The sequence below is a fragment of the Erpetoichthys calabaricus genome, chromosome 3 (assembly GCF_900747795.2).
Source record: "Erpetoichthys calabaricus chromosome 3, fErpCal1.3, whole genome shotgun sequence".
Classification (NCBI taxonomy): Eukaryota; Metazoa; Chordata; class Cladistia; order Polypteriformes; family Polypteridae; genus Erpetoichthys; species Erpetoichthys calabaricus.
Genome location: NC_041396.2, coordinates 286,335,105 through 286,350,573, shown reverse-complemented (window position 1 = coordinate 286,350,573; position 15,469 = coordinate 286,335,105). Strand labels below are relative to the sequence as shown.

The 15,469-nt window shown below is 38.9% G+C and overlaps 1 long non-coding RNA gene across 1 annotated transcript; it reads right to left on the bottom strand.

The window, feature by feature from the left end:
- Positions 1-13,273: 13,273 nt before the first annotated feature.
- Positions 13,274-13,801, bottom strand: LOC127527014 (uncharacterized). The gene is made up of 2 exons (XR_007934370.1): positions 13,705-13,801; positions 13,274-13,574 (listed from the first exon to the last, which is right to left on the bottom strand). It is a non-coding gene; the product is annotated as an uncharacterized LOC127527014 (long non-coding RNA).
- Positions 13,802-15,469: the final 1,668 nt, after the last annotated feature.

Genomic DNA, 15,469 nt, shown 5'->3' with positions numbered 1-15,469 from the left:
AAACTATAAAAATATGGATTATGTTAATATGATTTATAAGCTATAAGATATTGACTCATCGCTCTAAGTTATAAACTAATAGTAAGAAAATAAATATACAATTTTCTAAAAACGTTATAAAATATTGACTCCCTACTCTAAGTTATAAGTACTTATCTTTCCTGCATAGCCATAACTAAAATGATATAAGTGGCACTAGAATCAAAAGGAAGAAAATACATAGCCACTCCTCATGCCTCTTTTTAAATTTAACCGGTTCAAAACAATTAAGCTATAAGACTTGTTTTTCAATTACTTCGCCCCATCGGAAGGCGCCAAATATAAAAATATATAATATATATAATATATAAATACTGACTTCTACATTCCAAAATGTTATACACTTGCATTATCCACACAGATGACGATGAGTTCTTAGAGGACTCAAAAGATGTAAGGCAGTAGCACTAACTTCCATTGTGTTTCACCCTCTTATGACACTTTATAAGTGTTACCAGGATGAGCTTATTAGAAAGGAAATGTATAAAGTCAATTTTGATTTACAAACTAATACATTTAAGCACATACTATTCACAATGACCTTGCCTTTAATTTTTGTTTTTGTCAGTAAGTACAGAATTTTTGAGGACCTGAAACCTGGAAAACAAATGTTATGAAACTTAAACCAAATTAGCCAACCCGCGGCGTAGCATACGCCGCATAATTATTTATTGATGACTGAACACTTCCTGAAAGACACAGTTGTCCAAATGGAGTGGGTTTGAGGATACAACTGTGAGTGAATGAAAAGATGGAACTCTGGAGAGAGCAACATACAATTGTCCGTGACTGAAAACTGGTTTTGGCAGATACAGGCATATCTTTTTGAAAGTTTGGCCCTGTGCCTTATTAAGTGTCATTGCGAAGGCAAATCTAACAGGAAATTGTCTGCATGTAAAAGTAAAAGACAAATTTGAATCTGATGGGGTCAGGGATATCCGGGGAATAAGGACAGTTTGTGAGGTAGCAGCTACGATAGACTTACACTCCAGTACATTGCGGTGAATGCTGGTAACAGAAAGTCTAGTGCCATTACAGAGACCTTTTGCAGGCAGGAGGTTTCTGAGAAGCATGATGACTGAACCAATTTTAATTTTGAGTTTATGCGGAGGCATGCCAGTGGGAGTAAGACTATTAAGAAATTCATTGGGGAATGAAAGTTGATCTGCAGGATCGTCTGTGACAATGGAGTTAACACTGGTGAAAGTCACTTCGTCGGTAGGGATACGTTTCAGCACATGTTCATTAAGGTGTAGCGAGTCCTCGTTGGTGACGCTTAATATAGCTTGCGTGCTGAGTTGTTCCAGAGTGACAGTTGAGAAGTCGATGTCGCCATATAGTTGTTGAATGGGATCAGAAATAAAAGGAAACAATGTGAAGGCAATGTCACAGGTGATCCTGTGGTATAGCGGGTCCACAGCTCCCCTTCAAAAGGCCACTTTTAAATAAATAATCACCGCGCTCGCGGCGTAGCAAGGGGCGTGGTAGTGTGGCTGAAACGGTTTCCGGGTGGAGTCGTGCTGCGGGTTTTTCTCACCTGTGCAGTGAGCGAGTGAGTGAGGAGAAAGAGAAAGCCGATATGGTAGAGCGAGCGAGAGCAGGCTCGCGGCAGCTGAGCAGACAGCCTGGGTGTTTGGCCAACACCCGGGGGAGTAGTAGTTGTGGTCGCTTCCGCTGAGAGTACTTCGGAGAGCAGGAGTGACTGGAAGGTGGAAGACTTTCCGTGGAATGCAGCGGGAGTCAGGACTTGGGATGTGGTGTCCCCAATGTGAGAGCCTTGGTCGTTGGGGAATCCCAAGTCACTGTCAGGGGGAGCTGACTGGAGCCAAGGATCGGTCAGGCGACTGACAGTAGTGGAGTCAGGCACAGAGAAGGTCAGCTGCTGAGAGAGCGTCTCGACTGTTGCAGGGCCCACATGGGTGAAGCAGGTGAGATGCTAATGAAAAAGAAGCACTGGGCTTATTGGTTTTTAAAGACTGCTTCCTGCATTGTGTTTTAACCTCAGTTTTAAAGGATTGATTGTTTTTCTATTGTTGTGTTTTTTAAACTTTCACATTTCTTTTAAGGATCCCATGATCTTAGAGTTGGTGGGCGGGGCTCTGTGAGTTGGCGGGCGTGGCTCTGTCTTGCATATCCAATGGTCTCTGTCTTGCATGCCATGGTTGGCTGCTTAGTGAATTCGGCTGGTTAATGAATTGTTAGTGGGTGTGGCTCTGTCGTGTCGTGCGTAGTGAATTGTTGGTGGGCGGGGCTCGGTGAGTTGGCGGGCGGGGCTCTGTCTTGTGTCTTGCCTGTCATGGTCGGCTGCTTTAGTGAATTATATTGCATATGCCTGTAGGCTTTAACATTTAAAATTTGACCAGAATGTATTAAAAAATGTTGTATGGATGTTTGCACTCATTTTGAGTCATGGCATCAGAAATATCAGTTTTAGATTAAATGATCTCACAGTCACTTTTTTATTTCAAAGTTACATTTTTAAGGCTACAGCAATTGTTGATATTTCTTATCGTTAACATCTTCCTTACTGAAAAGAAAAAGTTAACAAATGCAAAATGAAACAATTTATTTTTAACCTGAGCTACGTATATAGGAAGTACCTTATTTGTCTTTATTGTGGAATGAAGGATGGACACAGATTCAAAGGTTGGGGACCAAGCTGGCACTCCCCATTTAAGTAACTAATCTGAATGACACAAACAAAAATACTCAACAACGGCTGTTAGCAAATATATAGCCACTTCAGTCAAATGCTTCTTTGCAGCATTGTCATGCTGCATCTTGCCTTGGTATTGGTCCAGAATAAAAGGCCCCAACTTATTAAGTATATTCCTTGGCCAAGTATGGGCGGGGCTCGGCAGGGTTAAGGGGTGTGGTCAAGCCTTCTCTGACTGCGGTCCTTTAGAACTGCAGAGGGGAAGACAAGTGGTTAGTGACAGCAACCCCTCTCTTCTTGTAGTGGTATTGCTTACTTTATCTAAACTGGGAGGGTGACCCTATGTGCACGTGTGTGACACCTTGCATGACATTTCACACATTTTTCTCTTGTAAACTGTGTATTAGTCTGAATGCAGCAGCTACTGAACATCCCCTCAGTACAGTTTTATATACTAAAGGGATACTATGTTACTGCACTGTGCCACTTAGTTGCACACAAATAAAATCCTGTGTCAGAAGTCTGAACATTTTCAATTTGCAGTGTGATGTTCTCCACCACTGATCTTGTTATACTAAATCTGTCTTCTATATTATGACCATACTCTGGGGTGCTCAAGTACGGTGAGTGAACAACAAGTTGAAGTTCTGTTGAGCTCTGCTGTCGATACCAGTACATGTTATTATTGGTATCACTCTGATGGCAGTTTATTTTCACAGACTGTTTCTGTTGCACTATGATATTAGGAGGCGATTGGTTAACTTGCACTGAAGACTGACAAAAAATATCTGTAAAAAAGAAAGGAATAAATATTTTTAAAAATGCTATTGACATATAAAATGCATATTTTTATCTACCAAATTCTAACAATTGTAATATACCACAAAATATTATCTAATAAAGAGAAATGAATCTATCTTCTGAAATAAAGTGCATACATAATAGCACAGAAATGATGTTGATACTTACACTGAATGGTACTGATAACCCAGCACAACATAAACAGATGCTGCATTTTGAAGTACAGGTGCAGATTATTTGGTTTTCAGATGCAGAACACAAAATATAAACGTCTTTAAAGTATAAACAGACGGTTATACCTACGGTTTATGATGTCTTCATTTCCTGTTCAGCTCTTTCTTGAGAATATTTCATGACATCAAAATGAAAGTTATTAATATAATAACAAAACCAGCAGAGCAAATATAAATATTGTTAATTTTGCAAACATATCTGTCTAAATGTGTGCTGTTCATAGATGCAATTTGTTTATCTCTTTCTAATGTTAATCCTCATTTGCATTAATTCTGATTTTTACTGCTGTCAGACTCACAAATAAATTCAAAGCGGAGTGGTCTTATAATGCCCAAAAAATAATTTTAATCTTGTTTTCTGTTTGTTCTTGTCCTTGAATGTCCCTCTGTCAAACAATGCATTTTCCACTGAGATATTCTAATGGGACCACACCAGAATATTTCTTTATGTGTGAAGACTTTGCAAAAATGAACATTAAATCACCTAACTAATAATATGTCTGTCTCATTTGCTAATGGCTAACAGAGAATGCAGAATCACACACTGTTCATGTCATAAAACATCAATCAAACAATAGGATGTTATAATGTTTAATTTGTCTCAGGTGGATTCAGACATTTACATTTACATCATTTAGCAGACGCTCTTATCCAGAGCGACTTACAACAGTGTTTGTTAGTTTTTTTTTTTTGTTTTTTTTCGCATACCCCTTGGGGTCAGAGCGCAGGGTCAGCCATTGTACAGCGCCCCCTGGAGCAATTACAGGTTAAGGGCCTTGCTCAAGGGCCCAGCAGAGTAGGATCTCTTTTGGCACTGACGGGGATTCGAACCGGCAACCTTCGGGATACCAGCGCAGATCCTTAGCCTCAGAGCCACCACTCCGACCTTTGTGAACCCTCTGACATCGTCATATTCCAACAAAAACAGTAATATACACTTATCAGCCAAAACATTATGAGTATCCCCATATAAAGTGAATGATGCTTACTAGTTTGTAGCAACAGCACATGTCAAGATCTGGGATTTACTGTATTAGACAGGAGGCTGTCATAGTTAATGTGTTGAAAGTAGAGGATATAAACAGGTGTAAAGAGCTCTCTGTCTTTCATTAGGGCCAAATCGCTATGACCAGATGATTGGGTCAGAACACTTCTGAAATGGCAAGGCTTGTGGAATGCTCATGGTCAGCTGTGGTGAGTACCTAAAGACAGAAGACCAAGAAGGGAAAATCCATAAACATCTGAGAGGATATTGGACTGCCAAGACTTGTTAATGTGAGAGGTCAATGACAGCTATCCCATCTAGAACAAACACACTGAAGGAGTACTTGGAACACATTTTAATGACAGTTATAGATTTAGTAATGATTATGGAAGCAAGATGTCATGACACCCAATCCATCAAAAACCTGCTGCATATGGGACTGTGTATTCTGCCTGAAGGCTGAAAGAGGACCAGAAGATGAAACATACTGAAACCGAGAATACAAAACCTATTCTACCAAAGCCTAATCGCTAATCAGAAAGCAAACTCTGAGGGAAAACTGAAAGTTTACAAACCAGAATTTGAGAGAGAAATTCATACTGCATTTTTTCGAGTTTTTAGTCCAGTTCATGAAAATAAATGAGTTGTCATGTGTGTTTAAGCTCCCTGCCATTAACCTCGAGCGTGACTCAGGCTCGGAATTCTATGCTGGCTCAGAGTGACATGTAATGATATGTTTTACAGTGTTAAGCCTAAATAATTCTCGGCAAAGTATTCTGCTGCCATCTATTGGATGAAATAACATAATGCAGCAAAAACAAACACATTTTTCTATGTTTTATAACATTTTATGGTAACTTTAGGACTGACCATTGACCACATGGTGGAAAACTGCAAATGGTGCAGCATTGCTTAACTGAGCATTCATTTTCTCAGTTGAAGTATAATAAAAACCAGAATGCAACAAGGCAGGCTAGGTACTAATTATAAAAGCAGAAGTGTTACGTGAGATTAGTTTTGAGGATCTGATTAAAGACTTTGCCATTAGAAAAATAAGAGAAAACATTTTAAATATAAATAAAGCGGAAGTTTAAAAAAGTAAGCTTTTAGAAAAAAAGTTTTTTTTCATTTCACAAAATAAAAATGCGATTTTATGGATTATTGTTGTTTATATTTTGAATTAGATATATATGGGGGGCGTCTTTTAAGTGTTTAGGGCCTCTAAAGGTCTTAATCCAGCCCTAAGTAACTCTAAGGGAATTCATCAATATTCATGTGTGGGGCAGAGCCTCCAATGAAAAACACAATGGCAAATGAAAAGCTGTAATGGCAGTTTTACAATAAACTGAAACTGAAGCATTGCTCAAACTCAGTGATAGTGATGATGATGTGAATTGGTCATCAGATGTTGACATGGAAAATTAAACTTACGCATTATACAGCATTGTATTATTGAATGATTTGCCCCGTGAATTCAGTCATATGAAGCTTCACCATGGTGCAACAGTAGCTGCGTGACAAAAAAGTAAAATAATTGCAATCAAGTTCAAAGACAAGCAAAATGTTAGCCCCCTAAACACTGTTCACAATGCTATAACTGTGAATGTTTGTGTCAGGGAAAAGTCAATTAGCCTTGCGCTGTGGTAGTTTGCAATAATACAAAGGGAACATTGATTGTGGGGATCAGGCACTGACATTCTACCTTCTCGTGTGCAAGCAACAGAAACAAATATAAGAAAAGTGTGCAAGAAAACACACGCCTGCTGTTCTGATTGCACATTGCTTTGTGTTGGTGACTGTCTCAAAGTATATCATGCAAAGGACATACAGTATACTAAATCTGCATCAGTACAGTAGTGGACAATAAACCTACTATATACTATTGGGTTTACAGTTTATTTATTATGAACATGTTCTTCTTAGGGTGGCACGGTGGCGCAGTGGGTAGTGCTGCTGCCTCGCAGTTGGGGGACCTGGGTTCGCTTCCCGGGTCCTCCCTGTGTGGAGTTTGCATGTTCTCCCCGTGTCTGCATGGGTTTCCTCCCACAGTCCAAAGACATGCAGGTTAGGTGGATTGGCGATTCTAAATTGGCCCAAGTATGTGGTGGGTGTGTTTGTGTGTGTCCTGCGGTGGGTTGGCACCCTGCCCAGGATTGGTTCCTGCCTTGTGCCCTGTGTTGGCTGGGATTGGCTCCAGCAGACCCCCGTGACCCTGTGTTCGGATTCAGCAGGTTGGAAAATGGATGGATGTTCTTCTTAAGTTTGCATATGCTGGATTTATGTCCAAGTGTCTGACTCCATCAACATCCTATATCTATATCTAAGACGTTTTGATACTTGTTTCTGTTACACAAAAAATGCATTTTTCACATTGAAAAAAAAATAATTGTAGGCTTATTTTTTCCTTGGGTAAACATAACAGTAAGGAGACTAATGACATAAGATGCTGTGCCTTCCGAAACTACATTTCTTGGCAACTGGGAGCAGTGTACCAGTAACGGGAATGATAACATGATGGTGACCATATACAAAATAAAATAAACGTGCAGCACCATTAATAAAATAACCACCATTCTCAGGAACATTACACTGCAAAGGTAACTGTAGACCCAACATAAACCCAAATCCCTAAATATACTTAGTAAAGAAAATTATTTCTAAGAGGAAAAAATTGTCACAGTGAACATCTTGTAACACTGTGTAGCCACAGACCTTTTCATAATGCTAAGACTAACCCTGTTCACTGTCCAAAGCACCTACAATGGCTACTTAAGCATTGAAACTGGATAATGGATCAAATGAGGAAGGTGAATTAAGTCACATTATTTGTTACAACATCTGGACAGCTAGGTATATGTGTGTCATTTACCACGGAAATAGATGGCACCAGGATGAACTGAGGGAAAAGGACATACCAGTGGAGTAAGTGTGTTGTTTAGGGCAGTGTTTTACTGTGAAATCCTGGGATGGGCCATTCATGATGTGTTGTGTTCCACCTGAGCACTATTAAAAACCGGCTACACCCCTTCTTAGCAATGGCATTAACAATGAAATGCAACCTGTCACACTGCACATATTGGTCGGGAATGGTTTAAGGATGATGATGAGTTCAAGGTGTTGCTCTGGATTCCAAATTCTACGAAACTCAGTCTAACATAGCATCTGTGAGATGTGTTGGAACAAAGAGTCCGATCTGTGGTGGCTCCATCTTGCAACTTACAGAAATTAGAGGATCTGCTGCTAATGTCCTGTTGCCAGATTCCACTAAACATGTTCAGAGGTATTGTAGAGTCTATGCCTCTGTGGGTCCAAGCTGTGTTGGTAGCATACAGTGGAGCAAGAACATGTCAGGCAGATGGTAATAAAGTTTTGGCACATCAGTGTAGTTATAAATATTAAGTAAACTGAGATCCTCAAAATCACATACTGCCTACATTGACACAACAACACCTCAAGTTCAGAATTAAACAGTTTTGAGGTAAAAGAACACAAGTCATAATAATATGGACAAAACATGCCAATTACACACACTGCATGACCCAAACATAAAACATTGAGACTAACTGGTTGCAGCACTAGACAGGTGCAGCCAGGTGTTGGCAGGAAAACAGTTAAGACAAGATTTTCTATATGCCTGTTCTTTCTTCTTCAGGATTATGTAACTTTTTAAAACTGGAGCATCACTGTACTGCTGTCATCTTTTCAAGAATCTGGAAGAAGCAAACAGCCTGTTTCCTTCGAGGCTTTTTTAAATTTAGAATTGTCTGGTGATCCTCTTCTTTGTAAGCTCAGTTCTAATCAGGGTAAGGTCCAGTCTTCAACACATTACTGATATTGTTATGCTTTCTTTTTTTTTAATTGCTGTGTCAATTGTTTTTGGGTAGGGTCGTGGGGGTCCAGTGGTTGTGGGGCATCTGTTGGTGAAGAAAGATTCACTGATCTTGACTTTGCAGATGATGCTGTGATCTTTGTGAAGTCAATGGAGGCTCTGATTGGGGCTCTCGAGAGACTGAGTGAGGAGTCTGAGTGCTTACGAGTGTCCTAGATAAAAATATATCCAGGCCTTTAATGACCTCTTGGGCATAGCTATCAGCAGTGTGACTGTTTGTGGAGAGAGTGTCAACCATGTTGAGAGGTGTACTTACCTTGGCAATGACATTTATGTCTCTGGTGACTCTTATTATGAAGTTAGTAGATGGGTTGGGAGATCATGGGGGGGGGGGGGGGGGGGGGGGGGCATGAGGTCACTGGAAATATATCTTTGCAAGAGGACGAAGGTCCAAATGTTTAAAGTCCTGGTGCTTCCTGTTTTGCTATTTGGTTTGCGAGACATGGACGCTATCCAGTGACCTGAGATGAAGACTGGACTCCTTCAGTACTGTGTCTCTTTGGATAATCCTTGTGTACCACTGGTTTGTCGAATGAGCAGTTGCTTATGGTGTCTTGAATGAGGCACAATACCTGCATTGTGAAGGAGCATCAGTTATGGCACTACAGCCATGTGGCACGATTCCTTGAGAATGATCCAGATTACTGGATCCTCATTATTGAGGACCCAAGCGACTGGACCAAGCCAATGGGACACCCATGTAACACCTGGCTAAGGCAGATTAATGGTCATTTCAAGAGAATGGGACTGGACCGTGTTTCTGCCTTGGGGGTTGCCAATGCGCTCTACCAGTGCATGCTCCCTAGCCTGACCTTCTGTCCCTAATTTTAAGGGTGCAAATGATACTGAACTTTACATACTTCTTTGCTAATAATACACTTCTTTGCTAATCTACACTGCATAGCTCTGACTGGAAAAATCCTTGATCACGCGGCACAGCAGCAGCAACAATCCAGCAGCTGATCGAGCAAAGAGGAGGTTAAAAAAAGCTGTATTTGTTTCCAATTGTATAACTGTTTAAGAGGAGGTTTCGGAGGAGTGACTGTGTCTCCTTGGGTTGAGTTCAGCCCCCCTCTTCACAACACAAGTGGCAGAGATGCGAAGTGGCTGCCGCGTAGTACAGGCTGTGGGGTGGTGTATGTTGAGCAAAGCGAGCAGGGGTCGAACCCCCTAGTAATAATAATAACATGGAAATAAAAGGACAGAATTCACTCTATACAATATCTGCAAGGTCAGAACATATTTGACAGAGTATGCAGCACATCTCATGATCCAGGGTTTGGTCTTGTCATGTCTGGACTTCTGAAACTCACTGCTGGCAGAAGTATTGACATGTATCATCAAGCAACAGCTGATGATTCAAAATGCAGTGGCACATTTGGTGACATCTTGTGTTTCCACCTCTATGTGTCATCACATCTCAATCCAGATTCTTCTCATGTCTAGCTGGTGGAATGAGTTGCCTACCTCTATTCGAAACTCTGACTATATCAATGTGCTTAGGAAGCATTTGAAGACTCTCTTGTTTTGTGAATTTCTGTCTAACTAATAATAGCTGCTAGGCTTTTATAACCTAGGAATTGTAACTCACTTGTATTTCTGCTCTGAGTTCACTTGTAACCTTATCCTGTAACTCTTGTTGCCAAACAATCCCCCAGAATCATTGAAAGACGTCTTTTAACCTGTTGGTTTGGATCACTAAAAGCAAGTCACTAACTTCTTTTTTCAGTATACATTTTGTTTCCCAAATTGATTGCTTCAAGATGACACACATCACCAGAGCTTTTGTATAACAACTCTGAGATCAAAGTTGAATGCCTTGAACTGCTACTCTCTGCCCTGAATCTGCATGTTATCTGCTTGGATTTTCATTGTGTTATCTAATTTTCTCAAATATCTTATAATTGTACAGGTCAAATCAACTGGCGTCCTAGATGTGCTCCATTGTATGTGACTGGCAAATGTTGTTCTTTCTTTATATTATTGGCATAAGTTACCTGCACCACTGTAATAGTAAAGGCTGGTTTAGAAAATTCAAAGATTGATCAAAATGTTTTTTTTGTCTACTAATTACAGTACATATGTAGAATAAATAAAGAAATAAACCAAAAAGCTTGTGAAAATTGAAATTGTATTATATTGTATATCTCAGATATCCTAGAAAATTATTGGTAAATTAAAATTCAGTGACTATAACTTCTGGTAAAATGATAGAAACATCCATCCATCCATCCATTTTCCAACCCGCTGAATCCGAACACAGGGTCACGGGGGTCTGCTGGAGCCAATCCCAGCCAACACAGGGCACAAGGCAGGGAACCAATCCCGGGCAGGGTGCCAACCCACCGCAGATGATAGAAACAGATTAGGTAAAATACTGGGTGAAGATGGATGCTTTGACTAGAGGTCATGGCAATAGGCAGCTAATAAAATAAAAAAAAGATCCAAGGGAAATCACAGATACTTAGGGAAAAAAGTTACAGATTTTGTAAGTCAAGTCAAGTGGCTTTATTGTCATACCATCCATACAACGTAGTGCACCATATAGTGGCATGTAATGGTCCCCAGGACTGTAGTGCAATATATACATAAACACAGGACAGGGGCTAAACAGGTAAAGAACTATACAATACAGTAATAGATACGTATATAATTAAAAATAAGTAATAGTTAAGTGAATAGGTATTGTATAGGATAGTGCAACAGTAATAAAAATTAATAAATAATAAAAGTAAAACTGATAATAAAAAAACAACAGTAGTGACAAGTGTAACAAATGTCCATCCATCCATCCATTTTCCAACCCGCTGCATCCGAACACAGGGTCACGGGGGTCTGCTGGAGCCAATCCCAGCCAACACAGGGCACAAGGCAGGAACCAATCCCAGGCAGGGTGCATATAATACTGCATATAAATTCACTACTGGGGGCATACCTGATGGCTGAGGAGCAGCCATTGCAATGCTCGACTGTGTTCTTAGATTTGATGAGTGAACTTGACAGTTTCAAATTCAAGCCATATTTCATGTTGCATTTGGAGGAACAGTATGGACAAAATCAAATAAATAAATAAATAAATAAGCAACTAAAACATGTCATGACACATTTATTTATTTACACTCACATTTCATGAGTCTTTTCTTTATTTATTATCATATTTCACAGTACCTGTATTGATTTATTAATCGAATTTTGTCTGAAATATGATGGTACTAAGAGCAAAGAAAATGACCAGGTGGGTGAATGGATCCACCACATCTTTTAGGCTTTTCATTTATGTACTGCTAAAAACCCTTTATTTTAACAGTACTTTCTTATAGCTACATTTTAGTATAACCCTGAAAAACTATATATTCAATGAATTACCATTTTTATCATGGCTCCGCAATCCATACTAATCCCTACTTTTCTCTTTTGTTCTTTTTCCAGTTTTTCTGTAGTCGTGATCTTTGCCATCACCACCCAGTCAAGGCACTATGCAGTCCCCACATTGATGGATTGAAGGCAGTACCCCAGATGTCCACATGACCATCATCATCAAATTCTTTCACTTGAAACATGAAAACTATGCAGACTGATTTAGATCATTTATGTTAGACAGAATGCCCAGTGGGAGCCTGGTGGTCTCGTGGCCTTAGAAGCCTTGCAGATTTTTTTTTTTTTTCTCCAACCCATCTTTTGTTTTTTCTGTCCTCCTGACCATCGGACCTTACTTTATTCTTTTGTTATTTAGTATTGCCTAATCTTATTTTTATTTTTTTTATAAACTTTTCTTTCTTCATCTTGTATAGCACTTTGAGCTACACCATTTGTATGAAAATGTGCTATATAGAAAAATGTTGTTGCTGTATGTATGTTTGCTTACATTTAGATTTGCTTTTTATGTTCTGATCACATAGAAATGTGGGAACCCACTTTGTTTCTATTTGGACTTACACATTCTAAATCACAAGGCTGTAAGTAGCTGTAAATCAAGCCAAGATTATTATCCATCCATCCATCCATTTTCCAACCCGCTGAATCCGAACACAGGGTCACGGGGGTCTGCTGGAGCCAATCCCAGCCAACACAGGGCACAAGGCAGGGAACCAATCCTGGGCAGGGTGCCAACCCACCGCAGACCAAGATTATTATGCATCAGATATTCATTATGTTGAAGTACATAGCATGTTTACACAGGGCTGGCTGGGGTGAGGGCACCAACTAAATTTTACAACAAAACATAGCTTATGATGTTTCCTTGTATAAATGGAGAATGTGTGCAAAATTTTGACATAGGGTTAACAATGTGCATTTGCATACTGGACAAAGCAGGGATACACAATGTCTGCAGGGGTGGGGCACCAACACAATTTTGTAACAACATATAGCTTACAGTTTTCACTTGTACAAATGAAGGATTGTTGTATAATTTGTCAGACAGTCTGAACAATGTGGATTTGCACAGCAGACAAACACACACACTAACAATTAACTAACACACTAACAAACACACACATACAAACAATTAATTTCAAGTAGAATTCATTCCATTACTTTTAAAAGTACACATTAATATGCAAACATTTTAATATGCATTTATTTTCATAATTAATTTCCTTTCCTGTATGCAGGTGTTTCCACTTTTTCATTTATACATTACAGATGCTGTGTGTCATTTCACTGTGCTACTAGCTGCACATAAATAAAATCCTGTGTCTGATGTCTGAACATTTTCAATTTTTAGAGTGATACTTGCTATAACATCTCTTGTAATATTAAATCTGTTTTTTATTTTGTCTCCATAAACAGGGGAGCTCATGAATGGTGAGTGTACAACAAGCTGAAGTTCACTTGTGCCTTGCTGTCGATACCAGTACATATTAGCACCATCACTACTTTGCTGACAATTTATCTCCAGAGACTCCTGCTGATGCTTTATTATGTTGGTAGGAGACTGGTCAATCCTAACAATAGACTGACTTATGGAATCTGAAAAATTAAAAGAAGATAATATTAGATTAAACAACATGTACATATATTGTTGACAATTGGTTAAGCAAGTTAATCCAAATATGTTCAGTAAATTTAGACATTAAAGTGTAATTGTAGTTTCACTTACAATATACAAGAAAGTTGAAGCAGCACAATGTTAAGGAGGTCTTCATGTCGGTTTATGTTATTCTGTAATGTAGAAAAGAACTGGCTATTTCTAAAACATATGAAGCAACTACAGTTATAGGTTAATGATGTCACAGCTTCCTGTTTAGGTATTCGAGACTGTTGCAATGACACAAAAAATATGTACTGCAAATCTGGTGTGTCAAACAAGCGTTACTAATTTACAAAAAACAAGCTAAACAAAAAAAAATCCATGCTGTGAAGTGATAGATAGATAGATAGATAGATAGATAGATAGATAGATAGATAGATAGATAGATAGATAGATAGATAGATAGATAGATAGATAGATAGATAGATAGATAGATAGATAGATAGATAGATAGATAGATCATCAGTCCAATAGTAAGTAAAAGGTATAAAGTCTTGAAAGAGATGAAGACAAGAATAGAAAGAGATCTCACAAAACCTAACATGCTTTTCAAACCAAATTTTCAGTTTTGATTGCTTTTACCTTAGTTGTATCTTATCTCTCCTTTTTGTCCAAAGCTATCTGTGCTAAAGAATGTTAGGAGAAACATCTGTGACAAAGTTGATTCTTAAATGAAACATAAGTGAAAATCACTTCTCACTCTCATGAGATCTTAAATAGATCATACAGATCAACGTTTAAACAGTAAGTTTTTCTATGCTTCATTTACATTTTTAAGTTTTGTTTTTGTGAATTTTATTTTATTGTAATATTTATTTATTTATTTGTTTGTTTATTTATAAAGCACTTTAAAAACAACATCAAGGCTGACCAAAGTGTTGTACAATAAAACCCAACATATCAGACACAAATAAAAAGTACACAGATAGTTAACATATCATTCTGGGTTAAAGGTCAGGGAGTAAAAGTGTGTTTTTAAATAGGATTTAAAGACAGCAAGTGAAGGAGCCTACCTAACATGCAACGGTAAATTGTTTCAGAGTTTTGGAGCTGCAACTGAAAAGCCCAATCATCTCAAAGTTTGCATTGTGTCTTAGAAAAAAGTAATAGCATCTGATCTGCTGATCTGAGAGAGCGAGACACTACATATGGGTGCAGCAGTTCTGACAGATAAAATGGGGCACAGTAATTAAAGGATTTAAAAACAAATACAAGGATCTTAAAATGGACTTGAAAATGAACTGGAAGTCAGTGAAGGGAAGCCAAAATTGGGGTAACATGCTCATGCTTACTTGTACCAGTTAAAAATTGAGCAGCGGCATTTTGCACCAGCTGTAGGCGAGCAATGGAGGCCTGGCTGATTCCAAAAAGAAGGGCATTGCAGTAATCTAGACAAAAGGTTATAAAAGCATGTATCACTGTTTCAAGGTTGCGTTTAGACAAAACAGGCTTGATTTTTGACAGCTGCCTCAACTGGGAAAAGCAAGTGGAATCCATTTTTACACCTAAATTTGTGATCATTGATTCTCAAATTGAGCCACAGTGGAAAGGTTGATGCAGGGGGTCCCACTGGTGCCATTGGGTCTAAATAGCATGACTTCTGTCTTGTTCTCATTCAAATTTATAAACTTTAATGCCATCCAACTCCTTATGTCAATAAGGAAATCAAGCATGGGCTGGACAGAACATGGACCAGGGCATTTCAGAGGGAAATAAAGCTGACAGTCGTCTGCATAAACATGAAAGGAAATAACATGTTTCAGGAAAATAGTGGCATCAGGTACAAGAAGAACAGAAGAGGTCCCAGGATGGAGCCCTGTGGTACCCCCCATAG